Source organism: Dendrobates tinctorius, unplaced genomic scaffold (genome assembly GCF_039654945.1).
Source record: "Dendrobates tinctorius isolate UK_male_01 unplaced genomic scaffold, ASM3965494v1 ptg000049l, whole genome shotgun sequence".
In the NCBI taxonomy this organism is placed as follows: domain Eukaryota; kingdom Metazoa; phylum Chordata; class Amphibia; order Anura; family Dendrobatidae; genus Dendrobates; species Dendrobates tinctorius.
Window position 1 is genome coordinate 8,835,980 of NW_027361717.1, and position 9,768 is coordinate 8,845,747.

Below are 9,768 nucleotides of genomic sequence, written 5' to 3' on the forward strand. Positions count from 1 at the left end.
GGAAGACTCTAGAGCTGACATGGAGTATTCAGTACTGCCAGGAACGGACTGGGGCTGGAATTCAGCCCTGGCACTTGAAATCACACAGGCCCATGCTGTCCCCGTTCACATGAACCAGATGGGATATATTACTAATATTACCCCGGATGGATGAAAGGAAGATTTACTACAAGACCAATATTTCTAATGATACTCGTGGCCTGCTGGGGTAAGTGACGAAGTCATTGCGCCTCTGAAGCCAGGTGTACGCTTCCCGGACTTTAGAGGCACATTGTGCATGTCCAAAAGTGAAGAAGACATTTAAAGATTTCGCTTTGTGCACTGGGGTAAAGTTATGCTGGAGCAGAAAAGATCTTAACCCAAACTGTTCCCACAAAGTTGAAAGCATAGAGTTGTCCAAAATGTTTTGGTATGATGAAGCACTAACATTTCCTTTTACTGTAACTAATGGGCCTAGGCCAACCTATGAAAATCATCCACATAGCTTCATCTCATAGCATTTTCTAAACTGAGACTCATCAATCAGACTGTCAGATAGAGAAGAGATACAAAGAAACGCCCAACACTTTAAATGGGAAAAGAGGCGGTAACCTATACAAATAAACCGCCATTGTAGTAAACATTCCACTCCATAGATAATTTAAGCAAGGAGAAATAATAGGAGTAACGGATTCAAGTAGTATGTAAAAAAGTTACAATATTTTATTATTAATCAAATGCACAGACATTTATATAAATAGCAAAGTTGCAATGTGGTGGCACATACAGGACAGACTGGGAGGGGGAAAGTAAAATATCCATGTGCACCAATGTAGCCAGAGTTAAGACAACGCAAAAATGCAGTAAAGTCAAAAAATGACAACCCAAAATGTCCATATCTAAGGTAATAAGGCCATAATAGGCTCAAAGGTAATAGATAAGGACAAGATACAATATGGAGTTATCGGCACTGGCGGTAAGGTTTGCCCATAAAGAACATCAGTAAAGCCATTGTCATGGTTAGGACATGGTTAATGTCCTGTTCTGACAGGGTTAACATTGCCGGCCTCTCTTTGGATCTGGGAGGGGTATTTATGCTCACTCCATACTGGCATTCTCTGTCAGTTATACTGCTATTCTGGTGTGTCTGACCCCTGGTGTGTGTGTGCTCTGCATTGTTTGTTTGCTTCCCGTGTATGACCCGGCTTGTTCCTTCACTCCGTACTCCGTCTCTCGTTTTTGGTACCATTGTCTTTTCTGGTTCTGACCTCCTGGCTTGGCTATCGTTACTCCGTTACAGTTTACCCCTATTGTACCGTCTAATACCTGTTCTGGTTTTCTGATCTATTGCTACGTCCTGACTATTCTTTCTGTCTAAGCCCTTTGGTACTGTCCTGCTATCTCGTGCTTTGACCCGGCTTGATCTGGTGTCTGTCTCTGTCTATGCTCCTTGGTAACATTGTCCTGTAGTTACCCTTCTAGGAGTTTCCCTGCAGCTCCTAGCTCTGTGGAGCTTAGGCCACACCCCCAGTAGTCACGTGATTCAGGTTCTGGAGCATGCATTGTCACCACTGCTGCTCGCTCTGCAGGTATCTTTGTGCACAGTCTTTGTACTCAGGACACGCGCCCTGGCTCAGTGAGCAAGTGCAGGGCGGTGTTCCTGACATTATAACTGACCGTTTCAGTTTTTTTTTCCTCTGAAGGAAAAAAAAAAAAAAAAAAAAAAAAAAAGTGTGTGTTATCCTCATGGATCCCATACAAGCCTTGGCTGATCAGGTCAAGCACCTGACCCAAATGTTCCATAAACTCAATGTGGAACAGCGCACGATGGCCCATACCCAGCAACAGTTGGTGGTTACTGTGCAGGGAGCTGTCGATGCAGGGGCTTCTAGTTCTGGGGGTAGGGATGTGTCATTAGGGTCCCCCGAATCTCCAGTCAAGTTGCCCGATCCCTTCTCAGGGGATAAAAAGGAGTTCAGGTCTTTCAGAGAAGGATGCAAGATTTTTTTTTCTCTAAGGCCCCGCTCCTCCGGGGATGAGTTCCAGAGGGTGGGGGTCATTATTTCCCTACTTCGGGGGGCTCCGCAAGCATGGGCTTTCTCTCTGTCTTCCTCTGCTCCTGAACGTATGTCAGTGAACTTGTTCTTTGAGGCTCTGGGGCACATTTATGACGAGCCTGATAGAGTGCGTCTGGCAGAGGATATGGTGATGAGTGTGACACAGGGAAGGCACTCTGCTGAATGGTTCTGCTCAGAGTTTAGACGTTGGACCGCCGAAGTATCCTGGAATGACGCGCCCTGAGGGGGTTGTTTCGCAGGGGCCTTTCTGACCATCTGCAGGACGCTCTGGCATTACATCCACCTCCTGATACCCTGGAGGACGCCATGATGCAGGCGGTCCGTATGGACCGGAGACTCCGTGCTAGAGGAATGATGCAACAAGAGTCTCCCTTGTACCCCAAATTGTGTGACACTTCACCCGTATCTGAGCCCATGAACATTGGGTCAGTCTCGGTTAAGGAGAAAGAGAGAAGGCACCGCAGAGACAACCTACTATGTTTTTACTGTGGAGCCTCTGGACATTGGAAAAGGAATTGTCCCTCCTGCCCTTCTTCAGAGAAACCTTCAGAGAAACGACTGAGTCTGGGCAACAATCGAGGAGGTTGTCCAGACTCCCAGGTACATTTTTTCTCACGTATAAAAATGGTCCTCCAGGTTGAATTGGAAATTGCTGGCGTCCTGTTATGACCACCGCCTTTGTTGACTGTGGTTCCTCCATTAATCTGATTGATGCCCAAGTTGTGACTCTTAATAAGATAGGGACAGTCAGGTTAAAAGATCCTGTTAAAATTGTGGCTGTGGATTCATCCCCTCTTACCCGGGATGGAATTTGTTTTATGTCTGAAGTTTTTTCTATGAAAGTGGGTTCCACTCATGTGGAAAATTTAAGTTGTTTCGTTATGAATAATCTGCCTGCAGGACTGGTATTGGGAATGCCCTGGTTGCAACGCCACAATCCTCTTATTGATTGGGTGAAGGGGGAGATCACCCGTTGGGGATGTAATGATAATGGTCTGTGTTGTAACCCGGTTCCTTTTGTCAATCCGATAAAATCTGTATCAGTGTCATCTGTCGGTCTGGAGGGTATTCCGGAGTACCTGAGAGACCTTAAAGATGTGTTTTCCGAAAGCGAGGCCGAGGCGCTCCCACCACATAGACCATATGATTGTGCTATCGATTTAGTACCTGGAGCCAAATTACCCAAGGCTCGTTTGTTTAATTTGTCCGGGCCTGAGCGCCAAGCTATGAAAGAGTACATTAAAGAAAGCCTTCGCAAGGGGCATATTCGGCCCTTGGTCTTACCCGTGGCAGCGGGGTTTTCTTTGTAAAGAAAAAAGATGGTGGGTTGCGACCGTGCCTCGACTTTCGAGAACTGAACAAAATTACTGTTAAGAACACGTATCCTCTCCCGTTGATTCCTGATCTATGCAATCAACTCACGGGGGCCAAATGGTTTTCTAAGCTCGATCTACGAGGGGCTTATAACCTTATAAGGATCCGGGAGGGGGACGAATAGAAAACAGTGTTCCTGACAACTGAGGGGCTGTTTGAAAACCTGGTTTTGCCCTTCGGCCTCGCTAATGCTCCTGCGGTTTTTCAGAACTTTATTAATGTTGTTTTTTCTGACTTGATTGGACGTTATGTAGTCATTTACCTGGATGACATCTTGATTTACCCTGAGGACAGTCAGTCACACTTGCATCATCTGCGTACGGTGCTTATGAGACTCCGGGAGAACCATTTGTACGCTAAGCTGGAGAAGTGCTCATTTTTTATGCAAGAACTGTCTTTTCTGGGTGTAATTGTATCCGGGGAGGGATTCCGCATGGATCCAGGGAAGGTTCAGGCCATTACAGATTGGGTGCAGCCTCATGACCTGAAGGGGTTGCAGCGATTTCTGGGCTTCGCTAATTATTATAGGAAGTTCATTAAAGGGTTCTCGCAGGTGGTAAAACCCTTGATGGACCTCACTCTTAAAGGGGCAGATGTAAAAAGTTGGTCTGTGGCCGCAAAAAATTCCTTCCTGGCATTAAAGAAGTGTTTTACTACAGCCCCTGTGTTGGTACAACCCGATTCGTCAAGACCTTTTATCGTCGAGGTCGACGCTTCGGAGGTGGGGGTGGGGGCAGTATTGTCACAGGGCCCCTCTACCCTGACTAACCTCAAACCCTGTGCCTTTTTCTCTAAGAAGTTCTCGTCGGCCGAGAGAAACTATGATGTCGGTAACAGGGAACTGTTAGCAGTTAAATTGGCCTTTGAAGAATGGAGGCATTTTTTGGAGGGTGCCGCTCATCCCATTACGGTCATCACTGATCATAAAAACCTGGCCTATATCGAGTCTGCTAAGAGATTGACCCCCAGACAGGCTCGGAGGGAACTTTTTTTTTCTCGATTTCAATTTACCATCACGTTCCGACCAGGGTCTAAAAATGTAAAGGCAGATGCCTTATCCCGAAGTTTTGATTCTGTGTCCCCTCCAGAACCTCCTTCCTCCATTCTTCAACTGGGAGTGGTTGTAGCCGAAATCTCCTCTGAGTTACAGAGAGAGATTCTGGAAGCACAAGCACAAGCTCCCAGGAATAAACCCCCAGGTAAATTGTTTGTACCTGAACAATTCCGTCCCACACTCCTTCAAGAATTTCATGACTCTATGTTAAGTGCACACCCTGGTATTGCAGCTACCCGGGGGGCAGTAGCTAGGGGTTTTTGGTGGCCCTCTATGGGTACTGATATAAAAAGGTTTGTGAATACTTGTGGGGTGTGCGTGCGCTCTAAAAGCTCTCAGGTCCGGCCGGCCGGGGAATTGGTGCCTTTGCCAATTCCGGATAAACCATGGACACACCTGTCCATGGACTTTATCACTAACCTTCCACCTTCCAAGGGCAACTCAGTGGTATGGGTAGTGGTTGATAGATTTTCTAAGCAAGCCCACTTTGTGCCATTACCTGCGTTACCATCTGCTGAAACCTTGGCTCGTTTGTTTATACAGCACATTGTTCGACTGCATGGAGTGCCTGTGAACGTGGTGTCGGACAGGGGTGTGCAATTTGTGGCCAGGTTTTGGAGAGCGTTTTGTATGAAGTTGGGGGTCACGTTGTCATTCTCCGCTGCCTATCACCCGGAATCTAACGGACAAACGGAACGCACCAACCAGTCATTGGAGCAGATTCTGAGATGCCTGGCCTCCTCCAGACAGGAAGACTGATGTGAGGTATTGCCCATGGCAGAATTTGCATTCAACTGTCGGGTTAATCAGTCTACCGGAAAGCCTCCCTTTCTGGTCAATTATGGGTTTGTTCCGCAGTTTGGGGAATTTTCCCGTATGGATTCGGATTGCCCTGGTGCCGAGGGGATGGTACAACAATTAAAAACCCTCTGGAAGGAGGTACAGGGGAACCTCTCCAAAGCCCAGAAGAAGTTCAAACATTTTGCAGACAGGAGGAGGGGGGTGGTTCCTGCGTTGACAGTGGGGGAAAAAGTCTGGTTGTCCACTCGTAACATCAAACTTAAAATACCCTCTATGAAGTTGGGCCCCAAATTTATTGGCACATAGAAGATTGTAGAGGTGATCAACCCGGTGGCATACAGATTACAGTTGCCCACCTCCTTCAAAATCTCTAACGTCTTCCACAGGTCTCTATTAAAACCTGTGGGGGCAGTTAGAGAAGATCCCTCATCCGTGGCTCCACCAGTGTTGGTAGAGGGTCAACTGGAGTACGAGGTAGGGCGCATCATTGATTCGCGGTGGGTGCGCCGGAGACTTCAGTACCTTATCCATTGGAAGGGATATTCCGTTGAGGATCGATCATGGGTTCCGGCCAGTTCGGTGCATGCTGATCGACTGGTGCGGGCTTTTCATGCCAGGTACCCTGAAAAACCTGGGGGACCGGTGGCCCCCCATTAAGAGGGGGGTACTGTCATGGTTAGGACATGGTTAATGTCCTGTTCTGACAGGGTTAACATTGCCGGCCTCTCTTTGGATCTGGGAGGGGTATTTATGCTCACTCCATACTGGCATTCTCTGTCAGTTATACTGCTATTCTGGTGTGTCTGACCCCTGGTGTGTGTGTACTCTGCATTGTTTGTTTGCTTCCCGTGTATGACCCGGCTTGTTCCTTCACTCCGTACTCCGTCTCTCGTTTTTGGTACTATTGTCTTTTCTGGTTCTGACCTCCTGGCTTGGCTATTGTTACTCCGTTACAGTTTACCCCTATTGTACCGTCTAATACCTGTTCTGGTTTTCTGATCTATTGCTACGTCCTGACTATTCTTTCTGTCTAAGCCCTTTGGTACTGTCCTGCTATCTCGTGCTTTGACCCGGCTTGATCTGGTGTCTGTCTCTGTCTATGCTCCTTGGTAACATTGTCCTGTAGCTACCCTTCTAGGAGTTTCCCTGCAGCTCCTAGCTCTGTGGAACTTAGGCCACACCCCCAGTAGTCACGTGATTCAGGTCCTGGAGCATGCATTGTCACCACTGCTGCTCGCTCTGCAGGTATCTTTGTGCACAGTCTTTGTACTCAGGACACGCGCCCTGGCTCAGTGAGCAAGTGCAGGGCGGTGTTCCTGACATTATAACTGACCGTTTCAGTTTTTTTTTCCTCTGAAGGAAAAAAAAAAAAAAAAAAAGTGTGTTATCCTCATGGATCCCATACAAGCCTTGGCAGATCAGGTCAAGCACCTGACCCAAATGTTCCATAAACTCAATGTGGAACAGCGCACGATGGCCCATACCCAGCAACAGTTGGTGGTTACTGTGCAGGGGGCTGTCGATGCAGGGGCTTCTAGTTCTGGGGGTAGGGATGTGTCATTAGGGTCCCCCGAATCTCCAGTCAAGTTGCCCGATCCCTTCTCAGGGGATAAAAAGGAGTTCAGGTCTTTCAGAGAAGGATGAAGCTTTTTTTTTCTCTAAGGCCCCGCTCCTCCGGGGATGAGTTCCAGAGGGTGGGGGTCATTATTTCCCTACTTCGGGGGGCTCCGCAAGCATGGGCTTTCTCTCTGTCTTCCTCTGCTCCTGAACGTATGTCAGTGAACTTGTTCTTTGAGGCTCTGGGGCACATTTATGACGAGCCTGATAGAGTGCGTCTGGCAGAGGATATGGTGATGAGTGTGACACAGGGAAGGCACTCTGCTGAATGGTTCTGCTCAGAGTTTAGACGTTGGACCGCCGAAGTATCCTGGAATGACGCCGCCCTGAGGGGGTTGTTTCGCAGGGGCCTTTCTGACCATCTGCAGGACGCTCTGGCATTACATCCGCCTCCTGATACCCTGGAGGACGCCATGATGCAGGCGGTCCGTATGGACCGGAGACTCCGTGCTAGAGGAATGATGCAACAAGAGTCTCCCTTGTACCCCAAATTGTGTGACACTTCACCCGTATCTGAGCCCATGAACATTGGGTCAGTCTCGGTTAAGGAGAAAGAGAGAAGGCACCGCAGAGACAACCTTCTATGTTTTTACTGTGGAGCCTCTGGACATTGGAAAAGGAATTGTCCCTCCTGCCCTTCTTCAGAGAAACCTTCAGAGAAATGACTGAGTCTGGGCAACAATCGAGGAGGTTGTCCAGACTCCCAGGTACATTTTTTCTCACGTATAAAAATGGTCCTCCAGGTTGAATTGGAAATTGCTGGCGGTCCTGTTATGACCACCGCCTTTGTTGACTGTGGTTCCTCCATTAATCTGATTGATGCCCAAGTTGTGACTCTTAATAAGATAGGGACAGTCAGGTTAAAAGACCCTGTTAAAATTGTGGCTGTGGATTCATCCCCTCTTACCCGGGATGGAATTTGTTTTATGTCTGATAAAAAATTTGTTTTATGTCTGTTTTATCACGTGATTCAGGTCCTGGAGCATGCATTGTCACCACTGCTGCTCGCTCCGCAGGTATCTTTGTGCACAGTCTTTGTACTCAGGACACGCGCCCTGGCTCAGTGAGCAAGTGCAGGGCGGTGTTCCTGACAGCCATAATAGGTACATAAGTAATTGACAAGGGCAGCTTACCAGGCGGCGCACGTATACCCAGAACCAAAGGGCGACCCCCGACGCGCGTTTCGCGCTCTAACTGGGTGTCTTCTCAAGGTCAGATAGAGAAGCTTCATTCATCACTCCACAGAACAAATTTCCATTGCTCAGTCCTGTGGCGGTGTTCTGTACAAAACACCATCCACAGCTGGACATTGTGCTTGGTGATATAAAGGTTTGTCATTGGAAACCCATGCCATGAAGCTCCAAGTGCATAATTTTTGATCTGATCTTGATGCTAGAGGAGGTTTATAACTCCTAAATTGTTGAGTCAGCAGAGCAGTGATGATTTTATGCACTATGCAACCCCTGTCTGCAAATCAGCACTCTGGAGAGAGAGAAAACTATTTTCTGGATTCTTTGGCAGAGTTTGTGTCTTTGTTTATCTCTCTCTCTGTCATTCTTTCTCTCCCTCTCTCAGCTTCTACTTCCTCTTTCCCTTTCCATAGGCTTTTATGTGCAACTGTAACTCGATCTCTCAGTGACACTGAAAAGCAGTCTTCTCTTTAGAAAGGATGTTTTATCAGTGAATTCAGAGTGAAATGTGAATTTAGGAAGGGAAGGAACCACCTGATTAGTGGAGTAATTTGCATTCAAAATTTGCACTCAAAAGCAATTATTTTTAATGGGACAGATTCAAGCAAGACTTGGTTGCGGTGTGGAGGCCGCAGCTGCGGTGTGGAGCAGGGCAGAGGCGGTCATGGGTCCCATGATGGGGTCGACGGCGGCGGGCGGGCTGCCTGCGGAGGAGCGCCGCCCAATGCAAGGGGGTCTGTGGGCCTGAGGGTGCACAGAGCCCAGCGTTTTGCAGCAGCTTGGGAAGAGGCTTCTGCTCTGGGCACGTAGTCAGGGCCTTGTCCTCGGTCAGGTCGGGTGCGGTCTGTCCTCTCTTGAAAGTGCTGACTCACGTCTGAGGGGAGAGGTCCGCTCGGCTCCTCCCTCCTATGTTTTGTCTCTCTTCCTGCCCAGTGTCTCTTCCAGCACCACTCGTCTTATAGTCGACCCGCCCCCTTTTTACCTGGTCAAAGGTCGGTCCTGACCTGTAATAATACCCCCCAGGAACACGGGTGACAGCCCTCCTAGTTCCGGCCCAGAAAAATGGTCGGTCTTCTTTCCTTGACCCACTCCCCTACACCTGCGTACCCAATGTTAAAGATAGGTACGCAGGATGCATGCAGAAGTATGCTGAAGTAGGCGGAGCTTAACAGAGGAAGTACACAGCCCTCCGCAAAGCCCCCGAACGCTAATGTGAACTTAGCCTAACTGGCCATTGTTTGTGATAGAGTTGGCTGCAGCCATCACTTCAATGCTTCACATCAAGTTCTGCCCACCACACAAGGTAACATGTGAGTATATAATTACTACATGAAAGCCATAAAAATTGAATCTCTAACTCCCTGCTTTATAGCAGTAATATAATGGAAGTAGATACATTCTAAGGACCAATGATCTAAAAAGAATAAAATCTGAGTAAATACTATGATGAACATAATAAAAATAACAGATAATCCACAGAAAAAGGTAAATAGTATAAAATGGAATAGCACAGGGTGAAGAATTTAGAACAGGAGAACAAAATCTTAATTCCTATGAGTTCTAAGCAACATTCTACATAAAATGTAACGTTTTTACTGTGCACCTGTCACCTGAACTCCCACAATGCACTGCTTGTTCTCTTTTAACAGCTTTTTACACCTCTATAAAGCATGGC